Source organism: Aptenodytes patagonicus, chromosome 2 (genome assembly GCF_965638725.1).
Source record: "Aptenodytes patagonicus chromosome 2, bAptPat1.pri.cur, whole genome shotgun sequence".
Taxonomy (NCBI): Eukaryota; Metazoa; Chordata; class Aves; order Sphenisciformes; family Spheniscidae; genus Aptenodytes; species Aptenodytes patagonicus.
Window position 1 is genome coordinate 141124192 of NC_134950.1, and position 20999 is coordinate 141145190.

A 20999-nucleotide genomic window follows, 5' to 3' on the forward strand; every position below is an offset into this window, starting at 1 on the left:
TTATAATTTTAAGTGTTGATTGAAGTTACTGGCCCTAGAACATCACACTCAGAGTCCATTCAGCACTGTTTCATGTTCACTTGAAACAACAACTGACTTGTTCAGTGCACGGAATTGGTGGGTATTGAGCAAGTTATCTAATACCAGCTGACAAATACGGGATTTTCAAACTGGGAAAGCTTCTTGCCTTAATAAGGAGTATCATGCACTTACTAGCCAAAGCCATTTTTGTAATTAAAATCTTTATTAAATCTTTTCTGAAGAATAGTAAAAGGAAAATGTTTTGATATGTTACAGAGCATTTCTTAATATATCAGTGCAATAAAATGTGTATAAAACAACTTTATTTTTAAGCCTTGAGATAAAGGTGTTTTCTCCTGCTAGCTATTATAGAGTGACTAAACCCAAAATACACAGGGAGAAACTATTTTATGATCCTAATGCTTTTATAAAATAATTCTTACGAGGAGAAGGTGCTTGCGTGTGTGTGTGTGTATGTGTGTGTATTTCCTAGCTAACTATGGTACTAAACAGTTTACTCTCAAGTTCTAATTCCTTATTCTATGTCTGGACTCATCTTTATAAAACTCAAGCGGAGACTGAAAGCAAGTCTGTGTATGGCATCATGTTAATACTAATTTGTGAGTTATTACCTTAGTAGTGTAGAGTTTTTTTAGTCCAATTTAGATGTTTGGTCATATGATAAATACGCATCAGGGATGGTCTGTTTTGCTGCATGTAACTCAGGAATAACTTCATAAAGATTGCTTTTACTGGGTGCATTTGTTCAACAAGTTCCCAATACTCTTTAAATACAGCCCAGCCTTTCCAGCTTGAAAACTGTTCATTTGTTGGCCCTGCAGTTGTGTCCGTGCCCATTACACGTGACCTCAGGTGTCGTAGAAGGAAGGCACTTGACGCCCGGGCTGGGGCTTGGGGTGACGCTGCAGCAAGAGGCTTCATCTAGCAGTGCTGAACAAGGGCCGAGGCACTGGTGGCTGCCAAAAGCCACGTCGTCACCTCTCAGCTGTTCGCAGCTGTGACTGTCGTGGCAACCTTCTGAAAATGTACAAAAGTAGCACCGTGGGTCTGAGCAGCTGTGGGCTTCTTCTGGTTTTGCCGCGCCTGGCCCCAGCCACCTCTTTCTGGATGTGGTCCTTGCTCTGCTCCCTGGTGGCTTGTCACTCTGGGGGTGTTCCCTGACCCCTCAATTGGAGAGCCAGAGTTCTACACAGATAAACACATTTCTGAATGGAAAATATTAGTTATCTGTATTGCGTTGTGTTCCCTTCCCTGAAAGAGTGTCAGATAACGTGGTTATGTGCATGATGTATTAAGCCCTAAATAATATGAAGGAACTGAATTATGTAGCTAGCTTTCCTTAAACAAGATAGTGGGAGGATGATGAAACTGAATTAAATACAATGTACGTACAGAACTGTGTGCCACTGGTACAGTAACTCAAAACATTTTGTTACTCAGTTGTCATTAGTTGCCTGTTGGATGGCAAGAAGGTTGACTTGGAATCTCATGTTTAGCAATCAATAAACTTGTCAATGCTCTCACTGAATAGGTTAAAATAATGTAGCGTTTTATGTAAATGGACTGTGTACATTTGTAATGGTAGGCAGTCTGTAAAAGAAAAAAAAGTAAAGCATTTGGAATTTTTTAGTGGAAATTATGGTATTGTGTAATTTTTTCTTACTATTTAAAAATTCATTTTAAATGCATATGAAGACTTTGTCTTCACTAATGATTCCACTTAATAAAGAAGTAATATAAGGATACAGCCATGCTCTAGGGTATTTGAAAATTGCCTCGAGTTTTCTAAGTAGTTCAAGGCATTTGGATGAGATAGGTCTAGGGCTGTTGCAGATCCTGTGACAAATTCATGTCACATTTTGTATTACATTTTGTAAGATAGAATTTACTGTTTCCCCCTTTTAGATAATCTGTATGAATAGGAGATGCCTATCATTTAGGAGATTAATGAATGGTTATCCGTGAGTAAAATTTATTTTCTGTTACCTCTCAACTATTTGTGGTAACGTGATGTGTGTCATGTTATGGGGTTATAGATTACTAGGATGACAAAACCGAATAGAAATTATAATCATTTATGTGAAATAAAAGAAAAAGTAGGTAAAATCCAAGCATTCTGTCCTGCCATTGAAACTGATGATTTCATTTGAGGTTCAATTTCACCACGAAACTATTGAAGTCATCTTACAGGCATATCTAAGTGCAAGTTGGCTAACAGTTTTTGTTGTGATCTTTGACTGTAACCAACCTCAAATAATATATTTTTTTTTTCCCTACAGTGATTTTGGGAGCTCTTCACATCACCTGCATCTCATATTTACTTTAGCTACTATGTTTGAAGTCAAGAACCTAATTTTTAATGGAGATATTCTTGGCTTGCACCCTAGAGGAGATTTACTTATGTTATATGTCTTAGCTAGACAGTGTGAATACCCTCCATGAGCCAAACTGTATGTCCATGGTTGTTCAGTCAGCTTCAGTGCACTCAGCAGGATCACATGGATACAGTAGAGATCAGAATTTGTTTCGTATGCTCTGTTAGCATATATTCTTTCATTGAGAATAATAGTCTAATATATTATTCACTCCTTTCATGAAATCACAAGGATGTGTGTAATGAAAATGAACATTATGGGTTTTTTTTTCATGTGTGGTGAATTGTTTATAAAGTCCTTTGTATACCCAACAAAAACCCTCTCACTGGGAGAATTGGTTTGGGTGAGTATGTTAATTCTGTAGCCAGAGTAAGACTGTATGCTCATACTAATCAGTTAATTCTTGAAAGGAATTCCAGTAAAGTAGGTAATCTAGGCCAAATATGTGACCAATACTAGGTATCCACCATAATAGAAGCAAATTGCTATGGGCTAAACTCTGTAGAGTAAAATAGGACAATAAGCATTTCTAAGACTTCCCTAGGGAGAGAAAAAGACCTTTGGCCTAAATTTACACTCTGACAAAAAGAAAATACATTTTTATTCCTTGCATTTTAAGCTAATGTTACTTGTCCAACACTTGGTTGGAACCTCTGTTCTTGGAATTAGCGGTTTGTTAAGAAACTGTAAAAATTGCAGATGCACTGGATGTGGTAGCATTCTCTCACCCAAATTTCAAAGTACTAATATAAGTCTTTCAGGCTTCTTTTTTACAAATACTTGAACTATGTGGTTTTAGATGTAAACATCTGGTTTTATATACTTTTCTTGTGCCCTAGTGTTCCATACGCCCATTCCTTTATATAGTATTTCTTGTAGAAGATCCTAATCTAAGAATGTTAAACAAAATATGACTGTTGTGTTAATAAGAATATTGTGAAAATGGAAGATGGGTGTTAAAACTACGTGTACAGAAGCCTATTTTGAAGACGTGTTGTGTGAGATCTTTGCACGGTGGTTTCCCTGCTTTCTGAGAGGTAATTACCATGGCAGTTTGTTGTTAGGCCACTTACGATGCATATATGAAGTAATCACTGGAAGGCTTAAAAAAACCTGTTAAAGAAAGTGAGGTTCTGTTGAAGGAGAGAATCTGCAAGAATGATTCCAGTGTCAACAAGACCTATTTGGTACCAGATTTATCTCTGTGCACAGTGGTTGTGGAACAAAAGCCTCCACAGGTTTTGGGAGTCCTGGCCAACAATTCAATATGAGAGAACTGAACTGTGGTGCAGGTAGTTTGATAATAGTGTCTTTGTGGTAGATAACAGTAAAACAAGACCATGTTTTGACTGAAATGGGTGATAGAAGTTGAAAGCTTCTTGATACTCAGGTCTTAATTCAGAAGTGGTTTTGAAGAAATGGAATTTGTGGTTCCCGTTTAAAGCTCATTAACTTCTTTTTATGGCTAATAGTACGTTTTGTTCAAGGTAGTATTTTGGGACAGCCAAAACCATTTTTAATTTCACATTTGCTTTGTAGATTTATCCAAAGTATAAATGACATCATCTTTCAGCTTGGTGCACTTGTAGATGTCAGGAAACCGAAGAGCTAGAGGAACATCCATTCTTGCCTTCAAGTTTACCAGGTAGACCAATGGCTCGGACATTTCCTTTAGAAATAAGCCTAGTATTTGTCTTCTCCTTTTGTCCAGAGGACTTGGATCCATAGTTCTCATTGCATAGACTAGGGGGAAAAAATATTTTCTGTTAATACTAACTTACATTCATTGAAGCATTCTGCAGCACAAGATACTACACTTTAAGAGGTTAGCTAATTGCAACTGGGATAGTCGTTCTTGCCCTTTTCTCCAGTGAATATTCAGTATTGTCTTACAAAACTGGCCAAATCTCCTTGAGCAAGCTCTCATGCGAATCACTCTGGACTTTGATCTCCGTTGTTCCAGGGGAATAACAACTGTTACGGTAGCTCATAAAACATAATCTGGCCTTTTGTACAGTTGATTCTGAATGTTAGTGCCAAGATCTTAATGGATTAGAAACTTCCAGGGAGGCATTAATGTCTTGTGACAGGAATTTCTTTTGCAGAAGATGGCCCCGCTTTAGGGGATGTTAGGTAGCTGCTTCAACACATCTAGAGCTTCTGTGTTGTCCTTTGTTTTACTGTGTATCATCTATGTAGTATCTAGTAAAAAGCTACATTGATTTCTGTGAGATGGCTTTCCTGAGAAGGAAATGGCTGAGAGTGAAGGAATATGTTGCCCTTAAGAGGCCCTAAATTTTCTTTGCCTTCCAAGCTTAGTGATAGTCTTCCAGGCTTAGTGATAGTCTTGGGTTTGAAGATGAATTAGAAATGTTTGGTATGTCCTACATGGTACAGGAGGAAATGCCCGTATAAATGCCATGAAGCACTATCAAATGTAAAAACTTGATAGTAACTAAGGTATATGATCAACTGGCCATGCATAAGAACTACGTCAGGCTTTATTTACTTGAAGTAGCTAAATGTTTTCGTTATTTCCAGGGGTATTCTACGTACCTAATTTATCACCACAAGCTTTCTATTTTGTTTTTTGGACTCTCAATCAAATCAAGCATTTCTTTACTGAGAGGGTGGTCAAACCCTGGAACGGGCTTCCTAGAGAGGTGGTTGGTGCCCCAAGCCTGTTAGTTTTAAGAGGCATTTGGACAATGCCCTTAACAACATGCTTTAACTTTTGGTCAGCCCTGAATTGGTCAGGCAGTTGGACTAGATGATCGTTGTAGGTCCCTTCCAACTGAAATAGTCTGGTCTATTCTATTCAAACATGATCTGTGAGCTGGTTCTGCATTGAAAGTGTAAATAATACCTTCATACTGATGTGTCTGCCATACTCCAGAGGGTCTGGGTGCATGCATTTCTTCTCAAGTTTAGCTGCATGTTGCCTGCCTGACAGCACCGGGAGAAGATGCCCTCTTGAATGATGTAACTTTCCCTAGAAAGAGGGCAAACAAAAGACTTCAGGTTTCAAATAAAACTGAGAGCAAAGATGTTCAAACAGGATAAAAATAGGCCCCTGAGAACCTGAGACACCCTCTGGGAGACACTTTGGTCAGACTTACGTAGAGTTTACGGGATGCTTATTTCCAGATCAAGGCTGAACATCTGGCCTATTTAAATAAGCAAGGCAAAGGTAAAAATTACATATGAGTGATACATACAGTTGTTTGTACATATGTATATATCTATATGTAACAGCTTTAGGTTCCCTGAGTCTCTGTTAGCTCTGTAATGAAATTTTTGCTGAAATTCCTGATGTTTAGCAGATTAGATGGAGAAGTAGCTTGGAAGTCCTGGTCCTGCTGCTTTTGCAAAGAAGTGCAAGTCCTCAGTATTTTCAGCCTGTCCAGAACATGCCCATGTACGTGCTAGATTCCTCCTCAGTGAAATAGAAATCACTGTTTATCTCTAGGAACGGTGCACTGAGGTGAATGTGTAGGCCATAAGATTGTCACACTCTGTGGTGAGCGTATATCATGTGTCCTAATCATGCTTCAGAAGAGCTTTTCCTATGAAGCTCAGATAACACACAGTCTATTTCCACTGAAGGGTTGTTTTTTCTTTTCTTTTCCTCTGTAGCAGTCAATCACAGTGACATGAGGTAGGATTTTGCCCTTATTTACACCCTGTCTAGGCTCATTCAGCTCCAGGAATCACAAGAGGCCATTTTAGCCATTAAAAAAGAAATGTCCTTGCAATGTCTTCTGACAGCAGTTTGTGTTTGCCAGTGAAAACACGCACTGCTGTGTCACAGTTATTATTTGGCCTGAGCATTTGCACAGATTATAGGGTGCTGTCACAATTTCTAGTAACTTCAACAGTCATTTCTTTTAATAGAACAATAGAACCAAATGACCCTTGATCACCAATTTTTCGTAATTGTTTTATTTTGCATATCCCACACTAACCAGCTTCCAGATGTACATCAAACTGTTCTAGTCTGTTGTTGAGCCACACATTCAAAAAGGGTTTCGTATTTTACTTACTTTTATAGAAATAGAATATAACACTATATGAAGTTTAGTGACTTTTAAAAATAGAATTTCTACAAGCTCAGCTAGCATCTGGTCTAAATGTTCACTTAGAGAAGTCAATTTATGTAGCAAGTTCATATTTGGGGGCTTGATAGAAGTGACCATATATCCTGAGAAATACTAGCTGGTATTCCTAAAGAGATGTGAAATAATGCTTTTAAATATCATTTTTGGGGACATTTTAGAAAATAAATGGCAGTTTGGGAGTTTGTCCTCGATAATACGATTATGTTATAAAAAAAAAAAATTAGCTGTGTTTGCTTGATTAAAAAGTGAGGCTAACTATTGTCTTCAAGCATGGAAGGGACTACAAGAAGAAAAAGGTTATTACCTCTTCAAACTGTGAAAACAGTGTGTTTATTCTTAACTTTCTCTGAGTTACTTACAAGGATTTTTGAACTAACCAAACCCATTTTATTTACAGATAAATTGAACTGCAGTCACTGTTGGTTTTGTTGTTTAGCTACTGTCTGTGCTTTGTTCCTTTGGCACAACTGAGCTCTGCACAGTAAATACTGAGCTTCTCTGCATTGAAGATAAAAATTCCTCACGGGTGAGTCTGAAATGCTAACAGACAAGAACTAACAGCAATCACAGACCCACGCTTTTCTTAAATAGGCAGAAATACATTTTTTTGACCTTGTTTTCTATAACTTAATGGCACAGCCAAGTATATGATTAGAAAAATCACAACATAACCAGAAATGCCTTCCTAGAACAACATACTAGTTGCAATTATCTCTGAAGTTTGCTGGATCTGTGTCTGATAAAGGACTGATTTTTATTACTTATTTTCTCCTCCCCAGCCAGTTTGAGGGGAAAAAGATACTACCTGTACCACTAACCTTGCCTCACTTAGGTCTTCAGGCCATCATAAGTCTAGTAGGATACATTCAGCACTACCTAGAACAAGCCTCCACTGCCTACATTTCTTCTCTGGTGGAAGAGGACAAGGGAACAACTGATGGGTGGTTTTCATATACTATACTATGGGGAGATGCTTAGAGACTCCCCTCATGAGAGGGATAAGGAAACCCATAAATTCTGAAAGAAAAAATGGTCAAAAATGAATATAAAGATCTTGTTTTCAACCTATTTGTTCAGCAGCTGATACTTTAAAAGTAGGGGTATATATATTCAGTGACCTGAGAAATTCCATTTCATGCACTGCAGAAGACTTGGAGAATTACATCTAAAGTCCTGCATTCTTGAGAGAGGTCATGCTAGCTTTGTGTTTGCAGTTTAGCACTTTTTCTGTAAGGGACAAATTGTGACATGGTAGAGATGGACTTGATGCTGTATTCCTGGATGTTTCTCAGACTGCGCACACCAGGTTTAGAAGCAAGCGGTCTCTGTTGTTCTCCCTGAATTGTAGCCCATGCTGAAGGGTGGTCATTTTTTATTTCTTTTTATTTTCTTGTACAGGTATGGATATCTCATATCCCTGAGTCCTTGTATTCAGAAACTGGTGTTACAACCTGATAAACTGAAGAGTTTTGTGTGTGTTTTTTCGAAGTGATGCAAGCAATATGAACTAAAATATAGAATTTAATTTTCTTTTAAAGTCTGTTTAAAAGCTTGCCCTTTACAAATAGCATCCAAGATGAACATTCTTTTAATTTTGTATCTGCAGATATTGACCTGGGTGAATAGTTACTGGCAGCTTCTGTTAAGCATCAAGTCAACATACAAGAAATATGAATAGGTTTTTTAAATTTTATTTTTAGTGAATGTCATCAAAAGTAAAAATGGGAGGAAGTTAGGTACAAAGGTATACACCAAAAACTTGCAGAATAATGTGATCATTTGATAGAATTCAATGTTTGAGATTTAAAAAACCTTAGAATTAAAATGCTTGTCAATCAGTGGGATTGTTGGGGTTTTTTTTCACTGAAGAAGTGGTTCACGTGTTTTGTATGCTGTTTCCCTGGAGTTTGGCTGAATGAGAGTGTGGAAACCAACTATTTAAACTGTTTTCATTATAATGATCTCTGCTACTCTCTCCTGTATATGTTGCATGGGTTTAAATGCAGTTGTGCTTGAAAAAAAGGTAATAAGTTTCCAGCACAATGAAGCACGAACAAAGAATGCTTATGTGAAGATTAAATTGATGTTCTTCAATGCCGATATTTTTTTTTTTTTGAGCAATGTCAATCAACAAACAAGGCATTGCAATATGCAAACCTTCAAATGAAAAAAATCACAGCATGTAGAAGGAAGGATGAAAGAATATGGGAAGAACAAAGCCAGTTTGTGGTAAAAGCAATGTATATGTGTTTTGACCACTTATTTAAAAGGTTTTTTTAGAAATGATCTATGCAGTAGTTAAGGCTTTGAGTTTTCTTTTTTTAGGCATATGGGAAGGAGAAGAGTTGGGGAAAAGGAAGAGGGAATTGTTTTTGTTTCTAAGGTATGCATCCATTCAATTACAAAACATGAACAAGTCTGCAGTGTCTGGAATTTTAAAGTAATGTTTTCTGCTTTTTCTTATTTAACTTTTTTTCCTTCAAGAAAACAGGAATTTGATGTATATGAAGAGAATTTCTCTGCCCAGCACTGTTCTAGGCTGGACTTGAGTACTTCATCTTTTAAACACAAATGCATTTAATTGGAACTACGCATGAAAATATTTATAGATCATAAATTTGTCTGTCTTAGTGTTGGTTGATTCTTTCCTGCCTTTTCAGTACTACATCCCTTTTCTGCTTCTGCAGTCTTAAATGTTGCTCCAGCTCCTGCCAGATTTCTGGGCACTCAGAGCTCTTGGCCATTCTTATGTTGCTCAGATGTCTTCATGTAACCTGTGTATTTTTACCATTTCCAGTCATACCCCTTGGCCTTTTGCAGGTTATTTCTTTTTCTTCTTAATGTTGGATTTACGTGGGAAGCCTGCTATAGGATGTTTAAATGAACTTAGTTGACCTTGACATTTCCCTGCCCACTGATATCTGCCCAGTTTTCTTTCTATCTGCATCTCTATTTATACCTCTTATCACATATTCTTTTTAGCCCTATGTTATTCCCTTTACTGGCAATTTTACTTTATTTCACTTTTAATTTTTTTAAATGCATTTTTCCTCTGGAGGTAAGTGATAGTGTCCCAATTCTGTAGAAAACAGTAAGCCATATAATGGCCTTGTACAGCTGAAATCAGTCTTTCTCAGTAACTGTGATTTAACCTTTTTTCTTCAACACTGTTTTTAGGCTTAATGTTCCTTTGCATCTAAATGTTCAGATTCGTTGGTATTCATGGTTATCAAGTTTAGCTGGCTAGTTTAAGACCATTTTTGTCAGCTTACAGGGATATATTTGGCTTATCTTTACTAATCTTAAGTCCCATTTCTCTTCAAGTCTCCAGACATGATGATCTATATCGCATGTTCTTGCTTTCTTATGTTAGCAGAGTTATCAGCATATCAAAAAAGTTGCTGCAGGCTGATCTTTAAAAACTCCACAGCAATCACATTGGTTTTCCAGAACCACTGTGTGAAGCTGTAGCAATCCGGCTGTAGGGAACCATGTATCTCCCTGCCTTAATCCTTTATTAAGATCAAATGGGGCAAGGACTTCACTCAGCATTAGTACTCTTACTTTTTGAACCAGAAACATTCCTTTGTATCACTGTAATAATTTTATAAGGGGTTCCTGACTGATTGCAGTCCAGAGGCCATCTCATGCTATGCAATGATTATATGCTTTCTTTAAATCTGCCAACTGTGTACTCTGATCTTATTTCTTTTCTCTCTCTTTCATTATCAACTATGTGATTTGAAATATTTGAAACACCATGGAACTATCTTCGCTTATTCCCTCACTTACTTAAAAATAATTAGATGAGAAAGTTATTAACATTGTTAATAGCCTAGGATTTTTTTTAAAAGAATGCTGTGCTGCAGTGGAAATTCTTTTTTCCCTTAGCTTTTTACTTCACAAAAATTACTTAGGTAAGCCAGCGGTTACTAACACAGTTATGCTTAAACATCACACAAATTTTTAAGTTGGTAACTCTTTAGTTTTCAACCTCTTCATAGGATTAAATGTTGAGTTTGGAAAACAGCAAGAAATGTAACAATTAAGGTTCCAGCAAAACATACCAGCTTGCAGACAATAAAAAATAAACCTTAGGCAAGTGAAAAAGGGACTGAGGTAGGCTCTCTTCCCTGTATGTTGCTTTTTGCCAAAATGCTGTAGGCTTACACTTACCAAGCTAGCCCCAGCATAGTAACTCTTCTTGTCTGCCTTACCTGGAGTAGAGCAGATTGCCAGGCAGGCAACTCTAGGTGGGAACTCTACACCACCTCTTTGGTGGTGGGCATTGATGGTCCCTCCTTCAGTCTTGCTTTGTCTGGTGGAATGATGTAGTGGAAACATCACTAGACAAGGTACTTGGGTAAAAGAATGTTTATTTAAAAACCTGGATTTGTAATAATAGAGCCAAGTTACAAAAATATAGAACTATGAGTTGTTTTTACATTATACTGAACAGTAATGAATCTCCTTATCAGCTCCAGTGTCTTATCTAGCTTTCGAGTTTGGTCAGCGTGACCTGAAATCTTCTGAGAGCTATGATTTCTGTGTTCCTAAATTTAAAGGAAATATCTAGAACGGGCTGTTTGAGAACCTTCATTTTCTCTAACCAGGGATAACATGGCTTGATTGTAGCTTTCTTTTTGGACGATCCTTATTCCCAGAGATTATACCACTGGACATCATATGGTAATACTCCTCCTCATCTTCCCCAAGTTACTTAAAAATATTTGTAATGCCTTTCTTGATTAGATTACATTTTTGGCTTTAGGCTTTAAGGTGCTATCCCCTACCTGCAGCCTTCTTAAGGCAGAATGCCTTTGCAAAATGTGTGTGTAAATATTATTAATTATTTCAAAATTTATAACGCTTTTTACTGTCTTTTGTAAGGAGATATCTGTTTTCATTGTCTACAGTGTTGGTGTGTGTAGCCGAGTTAGACAGCATAAGCTCCACTTACAGCTGGAAGAGACAAAGAAGCACTTCAGGGTGTGTTTCATTTATTCTAGATGTCTGCTTGGAGAGTGACTTACTTCATTCTTAAGCTGCATTGCCTAGGAGGCTAGCTTAGGTATCTGTCTTATAATGTCTATTTTTAGATATATTCTGTGTATGTTAAAAGGTTAATCTGAAGATAGCAGTGTTCAGAGGGTGCAGCCTTCGCTTGACAGTTTTAAAATTTAGGGCAGCCCATTGCACGAGTGCTTGGTTTAGATTAGGTTCAGCATTATCCCAGGAAATGGAGAGAGATATAAGAAAAGAATACAAAGTACTTTCTAAGATGCTGGAATATAAATTTCCTGAGAAGAATGTATGGGCGACAGAGAATAATTTTGTTGGGGAATCTCTTCACAGAAGCTTGACATTTAAACCTGGTCTGCCAGAGAACCAGCCATGAATATGAAATCCAGATGTCATTTCTGTGCTTGTTTACGTTTGTTTCTTTATATTGTGGATATCCACATCTGTAAACTATGTAATGATATTTACTATAGCATTAAAGTTCATTTTTTACTATTTTTTTTATTGTAAAGAATGCCAGACAAAGTAAGGAGTGACTACTGAATTGTAACTGCCAAAATCTGAAATCAAATAAACTAACCCAGGTGGGAAGCACTTTCTGGAATTAATCAGGCATCTTTTAATTGCTCTTAGTTCGACTTGCATGGTTAAGGCACAATATATACCGGTCAGTCTGATTCATAAACTTATATGAGCCTGAGTATCTGATATAATCTTTTTTTTTTTCTTTTAGATCACAATATACACCAATATTTTCTTTACTATCAGTATCATTGTGGAAAGCAGTGATTACTACTCATTTCTCCCAGGTGATTTACAGAACTTACTTTGGCAAGAATGGCATAAATTGAAATCTTCCTTTAGGTATCTCAATGAGCAGTCTCTTTAATTCTTCATCTCCCTGGAACTGCAGGGTAACTTCCTAGAGTCCAGGCATCCCCAACCACCACTGACACCTACTGCAATGCAAAAGCTAAAGCTGAGGCCAACAGGTTAAGCAAATTATAATGCTATCCACAGTGTCTTGCTTGCTCGCTAGTAACTCCCAAATCTGAATATCTATGAAAAGTTTGTTTTAGGTAATAAGAAATATTAATCTGTAAATGAACCTCTGAGATGCAAATAGAATGTGCTGAATAAATACCAGTTATTATTCATTAAAATGCAAATGTGGATAGGCACTTTAGAGACAATTTAGGTAGTCAAAATAAATGAAATAAAAGACAGAACATCAGTAAGTAGACACTTATAAGATGCATATAATATATGATTGCTGGACACACGCATCATAAAGCTCTGTGTTTTTCTTTCAGTTTTATGCTGCAGCCTCACAACAATTTTTGTCTCCGATGACTATTTAAAATATTCAGGTACCACAGCTCATACTTAAATTTTATTAGATGTGTTCTAAAGATAACTTTTTCTATGGCAGTAAATTTTAGCTGTGTGACTTGCACTCACTTTAGTGAATTCTGTAGTTAAATCCCTGTACATTGTTCAAAAAGCCTACTCTCAGTTTACAGAGCATAGTGGATTGGAATATTTTAGTTTAACACTTAATGAGCATATGTTTTCCAGGTTTACATAGGTTTTATACTTTCAGTTCAGCGCACAGGAAAACCATGAAGCCCTCTACACACAGATGTCAGTCGGGTAACTAAGAAAAGTGACAATGAAAATTTTGTGTATTTTTCTTCTGAAGGATATGGAGGGCTCATTGAAGTAAGCGCTCGGAAGGGTAATGCTCAACTTGAGAATGATTTGTAGTGGCTGTTTTGGTTTTAAAGTGCTATCATGAAATGTGAATTGAACAACAAAGTGTACTGGGACTTTTGTGACATGGACACAACTGTAGTCTGTTGTTGTTATTAACTTTTAAATGTCCTTTGAGATTATAAATTTGCAGCAATCTGCTAATGGCTCTATCATAACAGAGGTTGCACTTGGTCTGATAACAATATTGTTAGGAGACTGCTTCATTAAGCCATATCTGTGTGTACCCATGCACATAGCTAATTAATGCTAAGTATAGCCACATGTCAACATTTAACCCTTCATTATCTCTTTAGTTAGATCTTGAAAAGATCAAGTAACATAAAAATAATTGTAGGTAATGTTAATCAGTAATCTGTTGAATCTCTTGAATCTAGAAGGAAATGGGATCCAAATATAAATTGAGTAATGGTACCCTATCTACTAATAACCATATCTTAAAGCGAATTTGGTTTAGATATTATTGAGAACATGAATTTTTATATTTGAAAACTATTTATTTTTTTTAGTGAGTTCAAGTGACTGATTTTCATGGTGTATGGAAGAGCTTGTTTTGATCTTTTCTTCTTGTGGAATATTATTGTGAAATTTAATCATGTAAGATCCTTTTATAAGTACTATGACATAAAATCTAGTAAGAATGAATTGCTTTTTATTCATTTCTGTTTGCCATATGATAGCACCAAAATGGGAGATTATTTTAATGTCATTAGAATTAATTAACATATATTTGGCAAATATAAATTATGGTCCAAGTCCTTGGTGAATTCCAAATTACATTCAAATTGCAATGCAATGAGTGGTATTTTATAGAGGACAATCTCCAAGACTTTTTCCATTTGTGTCAATCCCTGAAGTATAATGTGAAAGAATCAATAGGTAAAGTCCCACAGGAATTGTTTTGCTCTTTCCGGAAGCCAGGCATTCAGGGGCATCAAAACCAGATACAAAGCAGACTAGATAGCAATCTGGAATTGTAATGATGTGAGGAAATGAAAAGGCATCAGAATTAAATACTTCATATCTTCATTCTGGTTAAGTATAGCAAAGGCTGAGGAAAAGGAGGGTTGAAAGAAAATGTTCTATGTAAATGCTGAAGCAAAAGTTGGATTATTGTCCTTTTTCCTTTATGTATGTTGACCCTTAAAGTAATTGGGATGGTGATGTTTGTAAATTTTCACACTGGTGTCACTCACTGTTTGCCCCTCTGCCAGCTAGAAGTGCCTCCAAATAATAAAAAAGATGGCAGATCTCATTTTCATACGGGAAGGCATTTTACTCCTTTTCTTTAAACACGTAGGCAAAGGGCACAGTGTGTTGTAACTGATAGAAATAGAAATTCTCTGCACAGTGGCAGGAGTGAAATAATATCACTGTGAAGGCTAGAAATAAAAATCCGCATCCCCTCCCCATGTGAAGAACACAGATCACAGACAAAACCTCATTTCTTCCTTTGAGTTTACTTCCAGTAGTTGCATCAGGACCTTTCAATACTTGTAACATACCATTCACTTTATATTACCTTTTTACTCATTCACCTAATGCCTTCACCCATCTGCCCTGCTGTCTGTTGTTATTTCTCTCTGTTAAGATGAACTGGTATCTCTACAAAATAGAATGTTTCATAATGGATTTTTTAAAATTTCTATTATTTTTCATTTTAATGTCATTTAGAATCATAGAATCACAGAATAGTTTGGGTTGGAAGGGACCTCTAAAGGTCATCTAGTCCAACCCCCCTGCCATGGGCAGGGACATCTTCAACTAGATCAGGTTGCTCAGAGCCCCGTCCAACCTGACCTTGAATGTTTCCAGGGATGGGGCATCCACCACCTCTCTGGGCAACCTGTGCCAGTGTTTCACCACCCTCAGTGTAAAACATTTCTTCCTTCTACCTAGTCTAAATCTACCCCCCTTTAGTTTAAAGCCATTGCCCCTTGTCCTGTCACAACAGGCCCTGTGATGCTGGGCTTAGATATGGCAGTAGTTATGTCCCTATAAAAGCCTGCTTGGGCAAAAGGAGTCACAGACTGTGCAAATAAATCTAAAGAAAACCGTCCAACGCCAATGTGTTTATAGCTATGGTGGGAACTCTGTGATTTAAATTTATTTATTTAATGTAAACCTTTTTGTAAAATTAGTATCTCTGATTTTATTATTATTCTATTCTGATATATCTGTGGCTTACAAAATGTACAGTTGTAAAAATACTCCTTCATTCTGTGTTACAATAAAAAGTGTATTTGCAGATGGGACTATTAGATACATGTAAATGTGAGAAAAGATACAATAAGGAGAAAAAAGATCCAAAGTGGATTCAGACTACTAACGTATCTGAGACACATAATTTCAAGACAGGACTACATATGCAAAATTAGGAGTTTAAGATCTGACTTTATACTTCAGTTTGCGTTTAATTGCATAAAGGATTCTTCCAATGAACTTGCAAGGTCTATTGTGTATTTTTATGTTGTATTGATTATTTTATTTTTTTCATTATGTGATGCGTGTTACAGATCAGGTTTCCAAAGGCTTGAAAACTTCTCATATAGTACTCCCAAGTGTAATGAAAAAATTTCTAACTCTCTTACACCCAAAAGAGGTAAAGAAAAAAGTGAGCTATCAAAAATGCTCTGTGTGTGTGTGTGCACGGTCTGGCCATATTTTACATTAGAAGATTATAATTTCTGTCAAGAGGGGCTAGTTATCTGAAAATAAATTGCATGAACTGTTTGTATTCATCCAGTTCAACTCCACAGAAGGTGAAAACACTAGGTATTATAATCGAGGACTATTTAATGGATCTACATAGAAATTACAGAATGCAAAAATGTGCCATTCATAGTATTATTGGTATAACGGTTGTGATTGAATGAGGTATTCTGAAAATAAATCTTTTCAAAACTGAAATGTATATGGGGGGAAAAGTCTGTAGGGAAAAAAAACCTACCTAGCAGTGACCATTTGTTTTGGAAATGAGCAGATATGAATCAAGCAAACATTGGAAGACTATATTCTTATTGAAAATTAGGTTTATCAAATGATGATAAAAAAAAAAGAGCAAATCCAAACCAGTGAAAATAGTGGTAGTTTTACAGACTATTAACTGTCAGCAAAATAGCATAATGAATTATTTTTATAGCTTACAGGGAATTTCATATAAAACGATCACAAAGGTAGCGAGCAAAACTAAAACATAAAGACACTTCTACTTATGTTAAGCGGTACCTTTGCCAAGGAATGAGAAAAATGTATCCTCTGGTGAGCAGGAGGTCATCACATCAAGGCCACTTTAAAAAAGTTTGAGGAAGATCCCTGTTTCCTGGGTTTATATCTTTTAGGAACTGAAATTACTGCACTGGTCAGAAAATCATCTGTTGTTTGGGTCCCGCTTTAAAACATTAATTTTAACTCATGATCTTCTATGTATTAGAAGAGTAAACTGAGATGCTTCTGGCATTCTAATTTTAATAGTCAGGTTTCTGTTGGCAAGTCAAATAACAGGATTCATATTCTTGGTTATAAATTTTGGGCGGTGTATTGGTGTCATGATGTTTGCTTGTGCAATCTATTGCAGATTCTTGTAAATGGCAGCAAATGACAGCCCTTCACTGTGTATGTGTTTCTTCTGAATGCTGTTGGTGGCACCACTATTTACTAGTGGAAGGCTCAGAACTAGGTTTTTTTCTTTTAAAAAACTTAAGCTCAGTTACGTGGCAGGAGGAGGGAGAACATCTACATCAACTCTGTTGCATTAAATCATTGGGGCTGCACTTAAGTCATAAGGGTTGGAATTGAGTCACAGGAACGTGTGTCTTTCTGCTTTTGCAAAGGATATTTCTCTTTTTTAAATACTGCTGTCATGCGAGGCTTGATAGACCTAATTGGCCTTAGGGTTGATGTCCGAAGCATTTCAGCTTTGGTCTTAGGAAGGGAGAAGAATCTGAACTTTGTCTTGTTGATATTTATTTCACATCTATCAAGTAGAAAAAGCCATAAAGAATTACAGTTACTGAATGTGAACTGTATCTCATTCCTTAAATGTAAATACATTTATTTTGAAATGTCAAGAATAGGCAATCCACCCTTTAGCAGAAATTATTTTGTATGGTAAGGGCTTGTCAGCATTTTATTATAATTCTATTCTTCAGGCTATAAAAATTTGCTTCAAGCTGAAAGCTGAATGTGAAATATCAGCCTCATGATAAACTTGCTTTATCAAATTTGGCTGAAATTGGCTTCATTTTAAACATTTCAGAGGTTCAACCAAACAGAAATTTGTTGCTTTTGACCATTCTGCTGTGTGCATTACTCAAATTAACTTGTATATATATAATTGGTTGTTTAGTGGTGCTCATGTAAAACTCTTGGGGTGTTTACTTTAAATGGCTGCCATTTATGTGGACAAAAAATAAACATTAACATGTGAATGTGATTTCCCCCCTATTGCCTCATCCGAATATCTGCATATTAGAGTTCCTAATTGCACCCATACAGCTTGGTCTAAAATTCTCTGAATTAGAGTAAATGTGTGTCATGGTTTAACCCCAGTGGGCAGCTCAGCCCTGCACAACCGCTCACTCACTCCCCCATGGTGGGATGGGGAGAGAGTCAGAAGGGTAAAAGTAAAAACTTGTGTGTTGAGATAAAGATAGTTTAATAGGTAAAGCAAAAGCTGCATGCACAAGCAAAGCAAAATGAGGAATTCACTACTCCCCATGGGCAGGAAGGTTTTCAGCCATCTCCGGGAAAGCAGGGCTCCATCATGCATCACAGTTGGGAAGACAAATGCCATCACGCAGAACATCTCCCCTTCCTCTTTATTTCTGCAGCTTTTATTGCAGAGCATGACAACATATGGCATGGGATATCCCTTTGGTCAGTTGGGGTCAGCTATCCTGGCTGTGTCCCCTCGCAGCTTCTTGTGCACCCCCAGCCCACTTGTTGGCAGGGCAGTGTGAGAAGCAGAAAAGGCCTTGACTGTGTCAGCACTGCTCAGCAGTAGCTAAAACATCCCTGTATTACCAACACTGGTTTCAGCACAAATCCAAAACACAGCCCCATACTAGCTACTATGAGGAAAATTAACTCTAGCCCAGCCAAAACCAGCACAATGTGTTAGTTCAAATAAGTCTAAAAGCCCAGGAAGATCAATTTCCACTTCCTTGTATTACTGAGAGAGATTTACTGCTGAATGGAGGTACCTAACTCATATTGCCAATTCAGTAAAATAAACCACAAAAGGATATTTTGTTCTGTTTCACAACGGGCTTCTTACTCTAAGTCCCCAACTTGTGCAGTGGTGGCATACTAATATGAAGACCAGCATTGCTTTCTGATAATACCAGACAGCTCATTATTTTAAACTTTCCTCATGAAGAAAGAAGGAAAATGATTTTGGAATGTGGGATTTCAAGTAAAATAGTCTTATCCACTAAAGAATAGTTCAGAATGGGAGAGTGAGTGACAACAGTAAAAAGAAGCTCTCAACTTTGTGCCAAATTGTGGTATGAATTGTATGTTCTGTCATTTGACCTTCCAGCAAAACTTCTAAAGCTGATCTGATGGCACTGAAACTGCTGATGCCAATGAAGTTTTCTTATGATACAGTACTGTATGAGTGGTGGGACATTGTCAGTTTGGTGGAAAAATCATTAAGAATAATGACCTTAATCTGAAGAGAGAGGTTAAGTGAGCTTAATCTCGATAGCAGTAAGAATACTTTGAGGTTAATTTACAGTAAAAAAACAGCACATCTCCTTCAGTATGCATTTTATCATCATGCAATGGGTAAGTACAAACAACCAGAGAAAAAAATGGTTCTTTTCTAGTTTTTTAAGGAAAAAAAAAAAGTATCATGAGGGTGCAAAGGACAATTGTTTCTTGTTACTGCAGTTCTTTTACAGTGGTCAATATAAAACCATAATGTTACAGCTTAAATGTGGAGAGAAACACTTTGTACAATAAGATCTAGATTATGTTAAAAGCTCAGGTTGGGCGGGGCTCTGAGCAACCTGATCTAGTTGAAGATGTCCCTGCCCATGGCAGGGGGGTTGGACTAGATGACCTTTAAAGGTCCCTTCCAACCCAAACTATTCTATGATTCTATGATTCTTTGCATAAAGTTTTGACTATGTGCAAGTTTTCTGTCCCTGATGTATCTCTTTCTTGGCTTCTTAACAGTACAAGCTAAAACCGGGCAGGAAGACCTCAAATGAGATTAGGTATAATCCTAGATTTTCTCAGTGTAGGCAAACATGGGTGCGACTAAGGAAAAAGTGGTCCTTATTGCGGTCCATCTTCTTATATTCAGCTTGTTCTTCTCTTCTGTGTCCTTCATAAGACAGAAGAGGGAGGTTACATTGGCAATAAGGCTCAGTTTTTGCCTGAACTCCAAGAAAGGAATTGGGACATAGAGCAAATGGAACAGAAGAGAATGGCTAACAGTTATGATTTTTTCTGTTTAGCTGGCATATTTCTCTTACCTAAGGAAACTTGGAGGTGTGATTGTATAAATGCAGAATCATTCTGCCTGTCCTGTACGTTACTTGGTGCCAATGTGCTGTACTTAGTATATTGGATTACGTTTATACCAATTGGTTGCCTGGGCTGATTCATTTGTCAAAAAGTTGGACTTTTTTGATTTTAATAAGCATCTATAAAGATTCAATTTTAATCATTTGCAGTAGTAATGGCTGACAGGTAACAGACTGTGTTTAATATTTATTTTTAAATAGCTTCAAACTGAAAATAAAAATCTCTTGCAATATATTTGGAAAAGTACGGGCAAGACTAAGCCATGATTCAGAGGAATGTCCTCTTAAATTAGAACTTTTAGACGAATGGAAGTAATGTGATCAGATGGCATAAGTGGAAAAAAGAATGGGAAGAGATAAAGTTCAAAACAGATGCCTGGCAGCAGTTTTTCACAGAAACAAAAAATGTGTGGAATGACCTTCCAGACACGATTATGCTATGGAGAGTTAAGTATTGGGCTATTCAGGGAAATTAGAAAGCATCCAGGAGCATGTGGGGCACAGTAAGCTTTGAAATGGGGGGAGCCATTAAAATATGCTTATCGTCATATGTTCTTGGATATACCAGAGATATTAATGCTGAATTTACTACTGGTTGTACATAGTTTAGAACATCACTACACACTGTCCGTTAGTACCCTCTCCTTAGTGAATTACTGGGGGAACTTGTATGGGTAATTTCTTTAATTTTTGCCTTCTGACTTTTTATCTGCTTATTTATAGGTTTCTTCTGAATTCGCTGTGCAGAAGTTGCCTGTCCCCGTGATACTGCTTTAGCATGCAGTGGAATCGTGACGGTTGCGAAGTCCCTCACTAGCAGTGCATAATGAATGTTTCCTGTGGCAGAAAGGTGTGTTTTGTTTCTACTACTTACGACTTTTTAGACATGGAGGAATTCCATGTGGAATATTAGTTTGTCTCTTTCCTATCAACTCTTTGATACTTCTTACAGAAAATTTGAAAATTCTTTAAAATCAATAGCAATTATCTTTGCTTAACTGAGGCACGATTTACAGATAGAGCTACAATCTGCATAAAGCAGTCCTACAAGTAGACTAAGAAAGCAGACATGATTCTTATGTGGATAACAGTAAACTGCAGTTTGTCTAAATTAAATGTAGAGAGTTTCAGGT

General features: G+C 36.9%; 1 protein-coding gene across 1 annotated transcript in view; it reads left to right on the forward strand.

Annotated features, from left to right (window-relative positions):
* Positions 1-20999, forward strand: part of THSD7A (thrombospondin type 1 domain containing 7A) — a 305894-nt gene that overhangs the window by 31560 nt on the left and 253335 nt on the right. The window contains exon 2 of the mRNA XM_076331421.1: positions 20590-20716. The gene's annotated coding sequence lies outside the window, so the exon portion shown is untranslated. The remainder of the gene's footprint in view (positions 1-20589; positions 20717-20999) is intronic.